The sequence below is a fragment of the Lepisma saccharinum genome, chromosome 14 (assembly GCF_977018435.1).
Source record: "Lepisma saccharinum chromosome 14, izLepSacc3.1, whole genome shotgun sequence".
Lineage (NCBI taxonomy): Eukaryota > Metazoa > Arthropoda > Insecta > Zygentoma > Lepismatidae > Lepisma > Lepisma saccharinum.
Window position 1 is genome coordinate 75,423,205 of NC_139242.1, and position 17,698 is coordinate 75,440,902.

Genomic DNA, 17,698 nt, shown 5'->3' on the forward strand with positions numbered 1-17,698 from the left:
AGAAATTGTTACGTTGGACAATAAGCCTACCTAGCGTTATAAATTGAGTTTGACAACTGGACAAAAAACAGTTACAACACTTAGGCTTGAAATATAGTAACAATTAGCACTCGAAATATTTTAAATATTGTTTTCACTTTGAGCCTGTGTCATTTTGTAACCTGCCCAACGTTAAAAGCTTCAATCAGAATTTATATGTACCGGTACGTATTTCATTTAGAATGTAATATGTTAAATACAAATGACGATAAGTTGAGTGTGAAATGCCAGTAGAAACGCATGTAAAATTCACCATAAGAATTGTAATGTACACTGCACATTTGTAATAATGATTGATTGAATCAGCTTATTTTACGTCGCTTTTTTCAAGTTTTGGTTAATCTCAACGATGGGGGTGAATGGGTTACATGCAGTGGCGGCGATTGGGTTCCAAATCGGGGGGGGGGGCAAGGTGCGAAAACTGGGGGCAAAGACAGTGTATTTACCTTTGTAGATAAGGTTTAGCATAGTGCGGGGGCAAAAGTGACGAAAAGTGGGGGTAATTGCCCCCTCGTTTCCCTAATCGTCGCCACTGGTTACATGATGAGATGGATGAAGAGCCAATCACGTAAGGTAAGGACGATTCAACACAGTTCCTACCGAGAATTAGATTATACTGGCTGCATTTCCAGGTAGCATAACCTGTGTACAATATGTTTACATCGTAATATGACATATTACAATGTAAATATATGTAAATATATCCTACACATTATGGTCCATAATCCTTAAAGCAAATAATAGTGTCTTTAAAGTGTTAATGATAATATACAATAAAATCAATCTGCCTGTAGCGAATATATGAAATTTTTACATCAAATTCATTTTTATATCAAGTTATATAAGTAAAGACAGCAATGTCCCTCAAGGCCGATGGCGCCTCCTCTCCTCCGCCCCGCAGATCATGTTACAATGGCCATGAAGCATTTAATTACGACAGCGTGTCGACTAAAGTCGTATTACTGCTAGTCACTTTCTTAAGATTTAATGAACACTTTACTTGATCTGCCCCCTCCCCCCACTTCTTCCTTTTCTTCATCTAACGGATTAAATATGGTGCACCTAGCTACAGTCCAGCAGAATTAACTTAGAGAAATGGCCGCTCTGTGAGTGATGCAACTTCGTTTGAATTGGCTAGAGCGGGCGACTTCCCGCTGTAACGGGCCAACGGAAACTCTGCTAAGAATATTAGAGTTTCCGTTGGCCCGTTACAGCGGGAAGTCCCCCTCTCTAGCCAATTCAAGCGCAGTTGCTTCACTCACAGAGCGGCCATTTCTCTCAAGTTAATTCTGCTGGACTGTAGTACCAAAAGTGACTTGGAACGAGCTAAGGTAGGCTAAATAAATTACAAAGAAAATATATTGTGATTCAACCCGCTTCATCGTACATATTTCAGCTTCGTGCCAAGGTGTAAACTTTTTACATATATTTGGAACGTACATGTTGAATTTTATATTATTTTAAGGAATAAATATCCTTAATTTTGAAAGCTGAAACTTGGTACATAACTTCTCTATAACAGTAATAACAACATATCGAACCAGGCACGTAGCCAGGGGGAGGGCTAAGGAGGATGAAGCTCCCCCGAAATCCTACAAATATATAATTTAAATAGTATATAGTGGTAATGAATTTTACTTCCTTAGCAGGATTAAACATTAGATCGAAAAAAAATAGTGTATAATATAGGAACCAGATTATATTTTTATATTCTACCATTTAATCCAAATTATAAATGGATCTACAGCTTTAATGTATAGTTTTCTTTGTGAGAAGTCACACAATATAAACTTCATGAGTAAAATTTGCCCCTAACTTTTAAAGCCTTTTTTTCCCAATATGGCGGCCTTACCGTCTGAATGGTCAGCAGCAGAGGCGTCTAGTGAACGCATGCGGTGCATGCTGCGCATGCGTCAATTGTGGGGAAACAGGACAACTTGCTCTGCGACGACATTCATGAGCGTTTCTACATTCTATTGTATTCATATAGAAGTACGTATTTATTTTACACGAGAGCGCTGAACTAAGCTTATATTACATTTCTTGGATCTGAAGTGACGCATGCGTCAATTGTGGGAAAAGAATTATTACTTTCTTTCACTTCAGATCCAGGAAATGTAATATAAGCTTAGTTCAACGCTCTCGTGTAAAATAAATACTTCTCCTATATGAAGAAATTAGAATGTAGAAATGTTCATGAATGTCGTCGCAGAGCAAGCTGTCCTTTTTCCCACAACTGACGCATGCGCAGAATGCACCGCATGCGTTCACGAGACGCCTCTGCTGCTGACCATTCACACGGTAAGGCCGCCATATTGGGAAAATGGCGGATTAACGGATTTACAGTTCAGCAGATTTGCAAATCAGCCTTCTTCTGCTTAAGAGCCACGTTTTATTCCTTAATGCAGTCAGCGGATGTTACAGAGTTTCCTCTTTACTCAGACAAGGAAAGAAAATACACAGTATGTCAAAATAGAAGTGATAAAATCATTAGAAGATTTGTTCGTGTTTTATGGCAATTCGGCAACATCAGATGCAATTACAAAAGTTAAAGGTTCGGGTTCGGTGACAATAAGTCACATATTACATAGAAAACGGCAGACAAGCAATTTGAGCAATTTTAGAATACCCTTACACAGGAACTTTTTCGGGGGGAGTCCAGAGCCCTTGTAACGACATCTAAATACGTCCTTCCATAACAATCCCAGTACATTTTAAATTTAAAATCATATTGTTGTTTTAGTACAATGTTTGCCCTCCATAAAATTAAATCTTTACACTGCAAATTTTTCTCCCGATTGGGAACGAAGAAAAGAAAATGTTGGAGCAAAATTTTTCTCACTCCCCCTCCTCATTGAGTACATTCATTCCTTCCAAATTAGGAACAAATATTGAAATCTTTGAAGTCAACAACATTGTTTGAAAGATGTTTTCCGAGGCCTAGTCAAGGTTCGTATACGCCCGAAGCATGACATGTGGAGGGATTTCAAGGTTAAAAGAATTTTGACACTGGCTCTGTATTTCTTAATTGTTTCTCACGGTGTTTCTTCGTTCTGTGTCCATTATCCATTGCTCAACTTTTACAACAGGACGTTTGTATTTTTGTTATCAAATTGTGAGTAATAACAATGGAAGGTCCCTCCGTGGTGAGGATAATTCACTTGGAAAGCCTCTCATTCTCTTTGGCCTAAGGGTCAGCAATAAATGTTTAAATCTACTTCTCACTATTAAAGGTGGGTTTTATTTATTTCCTTGTTCTTGATGGCGAACTTGCAGCATGCCTTTTCTCCCATACAACGATTAAGCATTGCATGTAAACAAGGTAAGAGGTGAAGTTTTAATTTGTTAATTGCATGGTGCCACAATGGTGCCCAGACTGGTTCGCTGCACTTTATGATACTAGAGTGCGCGTCAAATCTCCTGCACATGGCGATAGCCAATAGCAGCGCACTGCAGCGGTGCCATGTCGAAATCTCACACGGAAAACAGACAGCGTGGTTGAGCGAAACGCCTTGTCACGGAACTAGGCAACGCCGCACGTCTGTGATTCGCTGGTGCTGTTCAACCGTTCAAGGCCATATGCAGGATATTTGACGCGCACTCTAGATGTAGTACAGGTGCATCTCAGTGTCAGGATGGTGCAAGGAAATTGTGTTCAACAAAGTAGACGTTGTAGTGCAAGAATGACTGTGTTCAAGTTCAGAAGATTCAACAAATGCCTGTCTGCTGCTTTCAATCAGGCCTGTAGATAGTATCTCCAGGAAGGGGGGCCTATAGATTTTCAGGGGGCTGTGTAAACCAAGTTCATTTTTCCAAAAATTTAACAGTATTAAATTAAGGTAAATTGTGTACGGGAGGGTCATTAAGTAACATAAAATTTATAAATATCACACAGATACTACATTTTCTACACCTTTTAAAACATCTTTTGGAAGTGTTAATTGACTGGTACTGAAATCATCCCTTACACACTACATACTACTTTAGATGATGCAGATATTTATATCACACACAAAAAAATGCACAATATTCAATCAGTATATTCCATCCCCGGTCGAAGCAATGAAACTCCCCTTCGTTCCCAAAACTTGGTAGCTGTTGACCTTAGATGCAGATGCGAACGGAATTTGCATGATGACATCAAAGTCACAGATTTCTGTCTAAACGGGAGGTCGCAACAGTAACAGTGAAGGTACAGCTAAAGAAGCTCCCCTGTGAAAGAACTTACAAAGTCTAGATAATCTTCTAAATACTTGCAGCTACTCGTACATAGACTTCAGCTCATAAACCAGATGAGCGAATGTAATAGCTGCTCTTCATGTTCTGTGGATTTATCCTTAAAGTTGTGAGCTGTCACTCTTCAGTGCAAACAAATTATACAAAATAGTTTACCTAATGTCAGGGGGGTGGCTGATGGCAGTGGCTTGCGGCAGTTCCAGGGGGGCTGAGCCCCTCCTGGCTCTGCCTAGCTACGGACTTGTTTTCAATATTTATTTGATTGGTTAGTACATACCACGTGATCATGGTTGTGTACGGATATATTGGGATTATCCGAATTCTACGCATATTCGGATTATCCAGATTTCTGAATTATTCGGATTATCTGTTGCATCCGAAACGGATATCGAATAATTTGAAATGATATATTGTGGCCATCGCTAGCATATATAGAGAAATAATTGGAGGGGTTTAACTTTCAGCAGACCAAGGATAGAAAAATGTTAATAACTGTTAATCATAATACAGAACATTCCCTGACATTCGCTACGTGACTCGGCGGCAAGCGGCTCGGCATCAGCGCTTGTCTTTCTCGGTGAACGTGTCCGCGACAGTCGCTAGAGTCGGCTATTAAAATTTAGTTTTCATATTGTGTACTAACCTTGACTACAGAAGGTGTTGAAAATGATGTCCCTCTGCTGCAATACATTCCTGTCATCTCCGAAGGAAATTGGCATTTAAACGTGCAAGTTTGTCTACTGTAATTCTCCCGATTTATCGTACAATACTCTCTTTTAACTCACGGATGGTGTGCGGATTGTCTTGTATACTTTATTTTTAAGATTTCCCCATTTTTCTTTCCACTTTTATTTTATTTATTCAGAACTGACCCTGTTACTCTAAACTTTTTTTTACGAGAGGTGTAATATAGTGGTCCTATGTGGAACGGGAGCACCAGGAAATTTCGTTGCAAAACGTCGTCGCACTTCTCCACAATTCCTCTTTCCGAAGTAACACTCGACAAGATAAATCCTTTGTTGTAATGTAAACTTTTGTGGTGCCACATTAAGCCACAATCTTCAACACACGGACACGACACAACACAACTTCCGAGGGAGGATTATACTGGCGTCAGTCTGCAACGTCAACAGAAAGGGAACGCCGGGCCGCTTGCCGCCGAGTCTCGTAGCGAATGTCAGGGAATGCTCTGTAGTAATAACTATTGCTTGATGCTAATAATTATATTTGTAAACGGTTTACTAATTAACATATTATTATTTATTGTTATTATTTATTGTTATTATTATTATTAATCAATAGGCTAATTGTATATATCAATGTGCACCTACTAACATTATTATTCTTCATTAGGTTTATCGTAAGGATGCATTCATATTTCTGTTTCCAACTTTTGACAAAAATCTATTAAAATATTCTGAATTTTCGGAATATGTTAACCATTATGCCGCCGAGGTTATGTCGGGGAAGCGCAATCATCATCATAAGACAATGACATATTACATAACTGGCAAGTCTGCTCGGATAATGTTTTCCCATGCATGTTATCAAGGTCATGGAAGAAGTTGCGTATCAAGGACAACAGGACAAGTCTGGGAAATAAAAACACGGCTGCTCTTGGGAAACGTGAAGGAAGATTGTGGAGAGGAGCTTTATACATGGAGAAATGTACGAAAAAAAAAACGTGGGAGAAAAGCTAGGAAATTGGAAACGGGAGATAAAGGAAGAGGAAAAATGAACCAATAGGTAGTGGGGGGTTGCAGTGTCTTCTTTCCAAGCATCGGGATATTAAATACAGTGTCCACAAATTAAGTATACAACTTTGGAGTGTATTCAAAACAAAATGGAAATAGTTTGACACGCACCTTCTGCCTTTAGGGCTTTATGTTAGTCTGGTTATAACCCTTTTATCGGACTTCTCAAAGGCTTCTAAGGGTTAGTAGGACCAAGCCCTTGCGAGGTCTGTGGTGTAGGACTTATTTTTAATTATCACCTATGCAGGTTTGAAATTAAAGATCATTAAGACCTTTTACTCGAAGATTTATTTAAACTTCGGATGTTATACAAACACTTTTTCAAACAGACAATTCACCCGGTACAACTTGTAGGCCTAAACCTATTAGTTGTACCGAAGTCTATAACCCTGGTCTTTTTGATGATGCAGGAGAACGCCTTATTCAGAGTTGGGTTTGTGGAATATCTGCCAAATGGAGTACAAGTACACCAGCCAATCCGAAGATTGAAGCAAGATATTACCCAACGTCCCCTGAACCATCAGCCATTCGGCAACCAGGAGAATGTCCCGTAGACTTACAAAAGTCTAGCTCTTTTATATCATAATTTTGTTTACAATTTACCATGGTTACTACAAAGTTGTTTAATACTTCCATAGTTTCATCATTTTTCCTGATTTAGGTTAAACAATTCATTACCTATTAACAATAACACATTTTTAAAGAAAAGATTCCAACATAGATTAATACAATACAGATTGACTAGTTTTTTGCTTGAAATAGCATGTGTTGATAGGTGCGACACAAGTTTGTCGTGATAAAATAGTAATTGTGGAAGTTTCTTTGTAGACTGGCAACATTGCGCTAGCTCATCTATTGTTAACAGATATGGTGTCTCCACAGTAAAAAGCAGTGTGTCTGTCTTGTGGTTAGCAGAGACAAAATATCTAATTCTAGTGCAGCCAAATTTCAGAAAATTATACAACAGACAGCCGCGAAAGAGCATTGGTCAGTGAAGATGTTTAAAGAGACAGGAGAATAGTTTTAAAGCGTAATAATAACTATAAACATGTTGCAACCAACAGAGCGCATATGGAGGTCTACTGGCCATTTAATATAAAACTTCTACAGTTGGTACGAATTGTAGAGATATGATTTATTGATTATTTTTTGTAATTTTGTTTCTATTACACTCCGAAGTTGTGTACTTCATTTGTGGGCACTCGGTATGTACCTATAGCATGCCATGCCTCCCATCGGGTAAAAATTTGCAGTACATCTATAATCTGGTAAAAACTCTTTGCATGTGCTATCCTATTGTGATCTCCTCTCTGCATCTTCCACCATTAGTTACTGTACCCCCAACAATAACTATACGAAAGGATGTTTTCCAAAATGTGTAAAATTAGGAGAATAATCAATATTATTATTGTTTCGAAAGTTTTGAATCAAACCCGAAGCATTTTTGGACCACGTTTGGGCGATAGCGTACCGAGCATTTTATTTCAGGGTGACGAGACTGGCGTAGGAACCGTTGGTAAGCCTTTTAGGCAGAAATACATTTGCACTTTTTTTCATTACATATATGTGTATTCTAAGCTCAGGAAAATCACATAAAAGTGGTGATTTGAAAAAAAAAATCTGCCTTTGAAGCATGAGAATTGCGACAGTGTATGACTAAAAAATTGTATTTATTCTATGAGCATTTTTTTCGTCGTTAAAGCGTTGGCTAGATCATAAGTCTATCACTCGGCCACCGGAGCTGTTACGTAGGACCAAAACTGAACTATACACTAAACGCACGGCCATGAAATTAGGCGGCTGGGCAGAATTGCGCTGTTGCCACATGTGGGAAAGCAAAGCGAGAGCGGGACAAAAGTCGCTGGTTCTCGCGCGCTGTGTGGCAACGTCAACCTGGCTGCGTTGCCTAGTTCGAGCGTCAGAGCGACCTCTCTCCGGGGCACTTTTGTGTCATCCCTGACCTCTCGAGCAAATGCTGTCAGTTTGTATCACATGGATTACGAAGACCAACTCTACAACGATATCTTTCATTCTCTTAAACCTCCGAACACACGGGGTTGTGCTCCGACGTGGCAACAGCGCAAACTTCTGCCAACCGCCTAATTTCATGGCCGTGGGTTTAGAAAATATTATGTTGTATTTTCCAAGATACCTAAGATTTTTTTTTCTATATTCCCCTCAATGTTTTCGGATGGCTGGGAACACGAATACAATGGAATTTCATTACTAATGTGCGAATCAGTGAAGCCGGTGAGCTTACACACTACACACAAACACCTCCTAATTACTCCTATGAATTCGCGGAGAATATGTTTATTTAAAAGAGTTGAATTTGAACTTTAAATCATTATTATAATCATATAAGTCACACAACGAGTTTTCTCATATCTTTTAGGGCATAATTATCGTGTGTGAAAAGCTATGAAATAACCATGGATCTTTCTAGTATTATTCCATTTTGTAACCAACAGAAATGTATGACTCTGTGCTGCCATCTATGAAAGAAAATACACGCGCTTCATATTTTTAGAGCGTAATTTCATCGTCAGCTAAAACGTAAGAGCGGATTAATGGATTAGTTGATTTAGTTTATTTTACTTCGCGTTTTGTGCCTCTTGGCTAATTTGCGAAGATGGGGATGAGTGATGAAATTGATGAATGGACATTCACAAACAACCAAGCCCGAGGGGTGTTCGAACCCGGGACCCTTGGCGTTGCAGCACGATGTGCTAATCAGGGTCCGGCTGGATTAATGGAGATTGGATATAGTAGTTGTATGCTACAATAAGCTTGTTCTGTGAAAAAGGTACAAACCCTGCATCTTTTCGGAGCTCTAGCAGAGGCCAGAAGGTAGGCCACCATGATCAGAGGATTTTGTCTGGTGTCCTCGTGAGCCAGTGCGACTCTGGTGAAGATAAATTACGCTGCTGCATGCTTGAAAACTATCCGACCTATACATACATTTCAATCACTAACTCGATTTCAGATGGTAACTAGGACGTAAATTTCAGTGCCAAATGTCTAATAATAGTAATAAAATTTGGGTTACTCACCTAACAAGGTTTTTTAGGGTCAATGAGAAGCGTCAGGGATGAGCAGACAAAGTCTTCTCGTTGTATAACTGAATGACAACCGTGAGTAACAAGTGGAAACGAGTAATAATCCAGAGCAGATAATGCAATTTCCTGAACTCTGACGTCAAATCACTGACCTCCTGCACAAACACATCGTGGTGATAACAGCTGGTTGGAAAACCAACAAAAGGCTTAAGCCTTCCTCTCCCTCAATGGAAGTAATTTCGCTTGCCATAGCTCGCATGCTACCCAGAATCCAGGTTCATAAAAAGCAATGCTGTGCTGTTTATCAATGATGACTCAAGTGATGTTCTCATCGTTCAAAGGGTGCATATAATTTGTCTGCTGTGTTTTCTTTAGCATTCTGTGTTAAATAAAGTCTTCTTTGCATTTAGATGATTTCACAATGAGCACCTTCGTTCACTTTTGGTTGACCTATCAATATTTAATTCCTCAATTTTCTTTGCTCTATTTGTTAATGAATTGAACTTTTTGAAAAAATTATATTATTTTATTAGTAATTCAAATATAATTACACGCCTTCAAAAGAACGAAGAATATCGTAAAAGTAAGGATTGTAGTTTGGAACAAAGGGAAAAAAACAACAGATGTGCCTAATCCATTCATTATGCATTCTCGTAAAAATAAAATACAAGTAGATTGTTACGCCACGACATAATCGAATAATTGTACACTTAAAAAAATAGGTTTAAAATAGAACGCATTCGTTTCTTATGTTAAGACGTCAGTTCTCGTAGGCCTATATGACCCAAAGTGGTTGTTGAATAACCTGTGGATTTTCGATTTCGAACATTGATTGATTTATTTAATTTATTTTACTGCCACTTTTGGCTAATCGTGAAGATAAGGATGAGTGATGATATGATGAAATTGATGAAGGGACATGCTCGGGCCCGGATTTGAACCCGAGACCCCTGGAGTCGTAGCGAGGTCTGATAACCACTCCTCCAGGGAGGTCGGCGGTTGCTAGGACATTGTTGTTGTGTGGACACCAATATGCATGTGTGTTCTGATTTGATTTGATTTGATTTAGTTTATTTTACTTCGCGTTTTGTGCCTCTTGGCTAATTTGCGAAGATGGGGATGAGTGATGAAATGATGAAATTGATGAATGGACATTCACAAACAACCAAGCCCGACCGGGATTCGAACCCGGGACCCTTGCATGTGTGTTCTGATCCAGAGATGTATTATTTGGTTGGTAGATGAAAGTTTGTTCAATATTATTATATATTATTATTATTTCCTTCAATGTTTTGGTACGCTGTCTTCTCCGACCCTAGGTTCCCTATCGCAAATTGTTCAGTGCTGCATCATCTATTTCCTGTTTCATTTTTTGAATGCTTTCACGCTGAATTGCCCTGTATATGAGGAGCGCATATTCTAGGCTATCTGTGAAGACAACTCAGAGAGTACAATACAGAAGAATCGATTAGAAATTGTGATTAAAATTGTTAATTTCAATAAGAAGGTAATGGTAATTCTGGAGTTAGCAACCTGATCTCTTAGGAATTTGCAACCTGGCTGCCATTGTCATTGCAACGTGGCTTCCTTAAGACGCGGGAATGTATATAGCCTATTGTATGTTTATGAGAATATTATTATTAAATATATGACTACTAGTAGTAGTTAACGACAACGACGCCCTCTGGATACGTCAGAAAGCGTTACTTTTGGATGAAAACTAAGTTAACATGTTACTTGTTTCAGGTTAACTTCCCCTTTCCGCATACTAACTCAATGCAGGTGACAACATAGGAAGGAGAGGCCAATAACACTGCATACGAAGAAGCGGGCGGTCGGAGGCGACCTACATTGGTGAGTCGGGAAAGTTGCAGTGCGGCATTTCCCTCGGTAGCCGCAGGGTCGCTTACGCAACCGGGAATCTTGTTTTGTCCTTTCTTCCTCGTTCAGGGCAGGCGACGCGTGGAATAAGACTGCTGCATCCCCAGACTGGGTTTCACCACAATATTTAAAGTTACTTTTAGACGTAAATGTAAAAATCCGTAGCTTCACAGCCGGTAAGGGCCTTGGCCTATCTCCCGACTGCCAGTCTCCCTTCCACAATCCTACCTAGAGGTGTGGAGATCTGCAACCGGTAATGGAGTGACGTGAGGTCAGCACGTCGAACCCTCGGCCCTTATAGGAGATTTCCGAGACCGGATTACGCTACTCACTCTTAGCTCGCCAATTTCCTCACGATGGTAGGTTGCCACCGGTCCTATACACAGGCCGAGAACCCGCAGGCTGAACCCAGGCGGACTCGAACCCATGCCGTCCCGCAGTCGGAGTCCAAACATAGCGCCTTAGACCACACCGCCACGGAGGAGGACTTAGACCTAAATGAGTTACTTACAAAAAGTAAATCCGTTGCTCATTTTAACATGTAACTTAGTTACTATAAATGACTTTTAAAGTCTTTTTATTGTCGACAATGCTCTGAATTTCGATAACCGGTGGAGGCACATAGTAGTTCGCATCCCACTTTAAACTGTAGGGTAGGTCCAGTTCCTATTAGCTTATCTGTGCCTAAAGTTGGCTTAAAACAACAATCAAATTAAATCCTCTGAATGTTAGTGACCATAGACGTCCGGAAGTTGAGGCAAGGGGGCACGCTCCATGCAAAATGGATGTCAAGTAAAATTATTATGTTCATTATTAGATTGGCGTTGGGGAAAATATGCCTTGTTTGCCCCCATGGAAAAAAAATTACATGATTGCCCTCCCTGAAAGCAAATCTCGCGGACGTCCATCTTAGTGACAGTGGTTCTACATTAGCATGCAATGCCTATTGGACATTATTTACTGCCAATTGCTTTTATATGTTAACCCTCATGAGGGCAGACCACCCTCACTCTCCGAAGACTTGTGAGGGTGACGGTGGGGTCGATCCGTGAGGGTGAGGGCGTGTGAGGGTGAGGGCTAAAGTGGAGCCGTGAGGGTGAGAGAGGTTGAATGAAAATGACCACCTCTGCTCTCGACACTTTCGCGGAATCTAATTATCCTGGAAATTATGCAAAATTCAATTTTTCTATTTATTTTGCACCGATTTTTCTCGAAGAATTATATTTTGCGATAACATGATATCTATTTTAATATTCTGATGTAATTCTTGAACATTCAAAAGCAAATTTCTTGGTAATTTGATGCATATAATTGGAGAATATTATTTACACACCAATATTGTCCAATATTTTGAATAAATTTTAATTATTGCAATTTTTCAAGTATCGGCTCAGCACTACTTATAATATTACATGCAAGAACTGAAAGCGGGTTCTACTTATTATTATTGTTATTATTATTGTCTACAGATGATCATCTAAAACAACGCTTCTCAACGGCCAGGTTCGCTGCCTGGTACCGGTCCCTGGCATCAATTTACCGGTAAGCAGAGGCGTCTCGTGAACGCATGCGGTGCTTGTTGCGCATGCGTCAATTGTGGGGAAAAGGACAGCTTGCTCTGCGACGACATTCACGAGCATTTCCACATTCTAATTTCTTCATATAGAAGAATTTATTTTACACGAGAGCGCTGAACTAAGCTTATACTCGTATTACATTTCTTGGATCTGAAGTGAAAGAAAGTAATAATTCTTTTCCCACAATTGACGCATGCGTCACTTCAGATCCAAGAAATGTAATATAAGCTTAGTTCAGCGCTCTCGTGTAAAATAAATACTTCTCCTATATGAAGAAATTAGAATGTAGAAATGCTCATGAATGTCGTCGCAGAGCAAGCTGTCCTTTTTTCCACAATTGACGCATGCGCAGCAAGCACCGCATGCGTTCAAGAGACGCCCCTGCGCGGGAAACTAGATGTTCATTACATTCAGTGGTTGACAACTAATTTAAACGTAACGTTATACTTGTCAACAAGCCGAGACAAAACCGAACTACAGTAAAACTTCTCAATAACGGACAGGCCTGGGGGGAAAATAAAAGTCCGTTATTAAGAAGTGTCCGCTATTCAGAAAAAAGTGTAAGATATTACATAATAGGATAAGCATATTTCAGTACCAGTACGTAACGTACTTTACGAACATAATGTTTTTTCCTACTCAATCTGCTGTCTTTCATGGCACCCTCGTCCAGTTTTCACGCTACAATTCCACTGGAATTGTACGAAGTTTTCCCAGATATTACAGGAAGGGCAATCGCTTATGAAAATGTACGTAACACTCCAGCACCATGAAACAGATATCAGCGATTTCAAATCAAATGGTTATTGAGACCAGACTGGAGATTTAGCGACTTATTGACTATGGATGCTACATCGACAAACACGAGAGCTCAATATATAACCCTTATGACATTTGGATCTCGTGGCTGGCTCTATTACCTTGCGGAAAGGAATTTACTGCTATTCGCAGAAACACGTGCAGTGTAATGTCTTCTGATCCAGACGATATACATTGCATTGCAGGGCAAGAGCGTCGGAAGTATGTTTGTGTTTGTCTGTCCGCAATAAAAGTACAGAATAAAGTCAAATTGATGTGAATAAATAAGAAAGAACATGACAAAGGAAAACTGCCGCTCTCAGGGGTCTTTCCTTTATTATTATTATTATTATTATTATTATCAATAATAATAATAATAATAACAACAACAAGCTCGTTAAGTGGTCGAATGTTGATCTCGTCACTGAAGTTTCGAGTTCGAATTTCAGCCTAGGCATGGTGATGTTTGTGAGTGTTCGTCAATTTCATCCAATCCCCAATCCAATCGTCGCGATTGGCCAAGAGTGGAAGAAAAGCGGCGTAAAATAATGAAAATACATTCTTGTTTGACAATTAAATATCTCTTCTCCACATTAGCCACGACAAGTGAATTTCCCATTTTTTGTTACGGTCTAGGTTAGAACTGCACTATGGTCCTTCAAAGTATTTGCCTGCTGTGAAATTTTAAGATCAAAGTTTTTAAACTTGTTTTAAGTTTTATTTTAAGTCCACTTTTTAGCACAGATAGGCTAATTGGGACTGGACCTCCAGTTTCAGTGGGATCCAAACCACTATGTGCCTCCACCGGATATCGAACCCGGGACCCCTTGATTACAAGGGGACGACCATCGCCATCGGAAAGGCCTTAAGATCATAAGATCTAGTTTCACTCCTCTTCAACAATGCACAATAGTTTTATAAAAATCTCCATTACCGAACGAAGGCTTAAGGTGATCTTTTATACCGTCGTCATAACTTGAGCACTTCCTGTGTAAGCTTACGTAACTTTGGGCACGATTATCTCGAGAACCAACCGACAGAAACTTTTAAAAATTGTCCTGAGGACTGAGAAAGGGTGTTTCTAGAGAACCACTTTTTGATATTTTCATTTACAGCAACAACGTCCCGAATATTAGTTAATTTTACTCTTGAAATATTATATATTTTTCACCTTTCTTGTCAGGATACGCTGCATAACACAGCCGGCTCTCAATGGAATCTGTTTCACCGTTTCACGACTAACGAGCCGGAAGGAGGGACGGGAGACCGGAGGAGAAAGGCACAGGTGTTTCCGACCCGCCTACGACCGGTCTCAGGTATAAATAGCAGGGGAAGAAAACCCTGTGAAGATCGAACTGGGTATTTTAGAAATTATTATCCCTTGACCAGTCTTTCATATGGAAATATTTATATCGAAAATGTATCTCTTTCTTGACTACAGGTGGAGTGGAAGTGGTTTGTAAATAGATGACTGCCTTGTCCCTCAGGGACAGGGCCAAGGTCATGGCGTCGTCAAAATATTTTTGTGTGGGAAGGGTGTAATAACTATAACATACTATTTTTAAAAAATAATTTTTTTCCAAGGGTAACGGTTCCGATTGTTTTATGATTTCTTTCAGATTCTCCTAGCAGAAAGACTAATTATCGTAGAATTTTGGAAATCTTTGTAACACGAAATTTGAACTTTCCTTAAAGTAATGAGCACTGCTTGGATTCGAAAAAAGTTATTTATCTTAAAAAAATAAAGTTAAAAATTACCTTACGCAAGCATGCGAGCTTCCCACGGACAAGGTATTCTCCGTCGACAAGCGGCAGAAAGTATCGTACACTAGTGGGAATGAATGTAGAAGTAAATCGGAACGTTGGTAGAATGTATTTAGGGACTTTATTTTACTGCTAACAGAACCAAACCTGACCCGCCTAACCTAACCACAAGAGCATATATTGAACAAAATCTTAAGTAATCGCTAAAACTGCGCAGTATGTGTTAACAGAAGTAAATCGAAATCGAACCATGTAAAAATTGCATTTGTAGCATGATGATTGATTGATTGATTGATTGATTGATTGATTTAGCTTATTTTACTTCGCGCTTTGTGCCTCTTGGCTAATTTGCGAAGATGGGGATGAGTGATGAAATGATGAAATTGATGAATGGACATTCACAAACAACCAAGCCCGAGCGGGATTCGAACCCGGGATCGCAGCGCGATGTGCTAACCACTCGGCTACAGGGTCGGGCATTGCAGCATGATGAAATCGCAATAAAACAAAAGGAACTTGGGGAGAAAAATCAAGCACTTTAGATTGAAATAAAATTTCCAACAACTTTCCATTTATCGCTATGTGCACTAATAACAGAGTTAACTTTAACGTCGCACTTATGCCACTTTTGGCTAATCGCGACGATGGGAATAAATGGTGATAGGATGAAGGGGCATCCATAAACTCACATGGACGACAAAGCCCAAGCCTCACAGGGGATTATACAGGCCGTAGGTCCAGGCGCCACAGCCTCGTTGGCCTACAAGACCAGTTACCGAGATGTACTACGTGTATTATGGGTGTCTACACCTCTGTTGTCCTATAGGACCGTAATTTTGAATCGCTCTGTATATGTAGTGAGTATAAAAAGTATTCGTTCGTACACGTCGAATTTACAATTTTAAACTTTCTTTCGGCTATTTCGAAGCCAATGTTAAATAACACTTTCAGTGTTGATAGAAGGCAAGTTACGGTTCAACTTGTACAAAATGTTTACGCAAATCAAGATACATACAGGAAAAAATAATAATTTTCATCATAATGGCACAGGTATGACGCACGAGAAGTATTCGCGCAGTAAGTTTATTACCATGTCAAATATTATATATGTCCATAAATAAGCAGAAATTCCACCTTCCATGCTTTCATCCAATAATTCTCGACTTGCTTTAAATTGGTTACGAGTGAAGCTTGCAATATTGAAGCGTTCAATGTGGAGAAATAAACCAGATTGTAGATAATAGCCTAAAGGTGAACATTAGGCTTCAGAGGCAATGTGAATTTTCATTTTATGTGTAAAGTCTGTTTTGAACTTCACGTTTCAAGAATCGATTGTTTTTGAAACATGAATTGAATTGTTGTTTTAAGTCCACTTTATGTGCAGAAAGGCTAATAGGGACCCCTTGATTATGATGATAGATTGTTTTGAAGCAGTCAATGCTATACAATCCGTCCGACCAATCCTGGTTACGCCATCATGGTTTTCCATATTTTGTACAATTAAATCAATGATTAGGTCATACTGCACATTTGCTAATTATAAGAAACTAGCAGTTAAAACATAACTTTGATCATAACCTAATTGTGTTATCATAACAGCTACTAAGCAAACATAAAACTAAGCAATGAATAAAAAAAAGATAATATATACTTTAAAAGTTTCAACGATTCAGAATCGATTGTTTTGTTGCAACCAGTACTTCTATGTTATACAAGTCACTCACCCCACATTTGTTACGTCATCATGGTTTTCAATATTTTGTTACATTGCAAGCAATTTATAATTAAATCAGTGATGAGTATCGATAAAAACAAACTAGTGGATGAAACATTGTTTTAAGTATAATCTAATTGTGTTATCATACTGCTACAGCAAACGGTTATGATAACACACAGTGGCGGCGATTGGGTTCCAAAACCGGGGAGCAAGGTGCTAAAACTGGAGGGGGCAAAGACAGTATATTTTCCTTTGTAGATAAGGTTTAGCATAGTGCGGGTGCACTGCTGACAATTAGATTATAATTAAAACAATGTTTCATACCCAAAACTAAGCAATGATTAGAATTAGATGAAAACTTTACAGGAAAAAAATACACATTTTCCCTACAATTTAAAAGAAATCTGACATAACTACATTCAATGGTTCTCACTTACCGATAAACTTTCCGCAAGTAAGTCACAGAATGCTGGCTGATAAAGATATGAAGGTTTAATCCACGAAAACGCCAAGTAGAAGGCGCTTCTCTCATTCCTCGCACGTAAAAAGTTCCACTGCCGTCGAGTTTCGACGTAAAACGCGACGAAGGCGAACGAAGACTGACCAAAGGAATTGTAGTTCACAGAAAGCACACCGGGAGCGCTAGTGTCTCGTTTCCGTGGCAACCGAGTTTCCATACGACGTTCTACGTCAAGTAATTTTCGAGCATTGTGTTTTTCTTTCCAACCGCGAACTGCTCTGAGCGAGGATAGGGGAGGAGGGGGTAATTTTCTTTAATTTCCGAGCCCCGCAGGATACCTACGTAACTGCCGCCACAATATAGAGAAATAACTGATTTTGACGGAGGAAGTAAATTATCCGCCGATGAGGAGG

At 39.4% G+C, this 17,698-nt stretch overlaps 1 protein-coding gene across 1 annotated transcript in view; it reads right to left on the bottom strand.

Moving 5' to 3' along the window:
• LOC145999035 (diacylglycerol lipase-beta-like) overlaps window positions 1-17,478 on the bottom strand; it is an 80,840-nt gene extending 63,362 nt beyond the window's left edge. The window contains exon 1 of the mRNA XM_083135953.1: window positions 17,263-17,478. The gene's annotated coding sequence lies outside the window, so the exon portion shown is untranslated. The remainder of the gene's footprint in view (window positions 1-17,262) is intronic.
• Window positions 17,479-17,698: the final 220 nt, after the last annotated feature.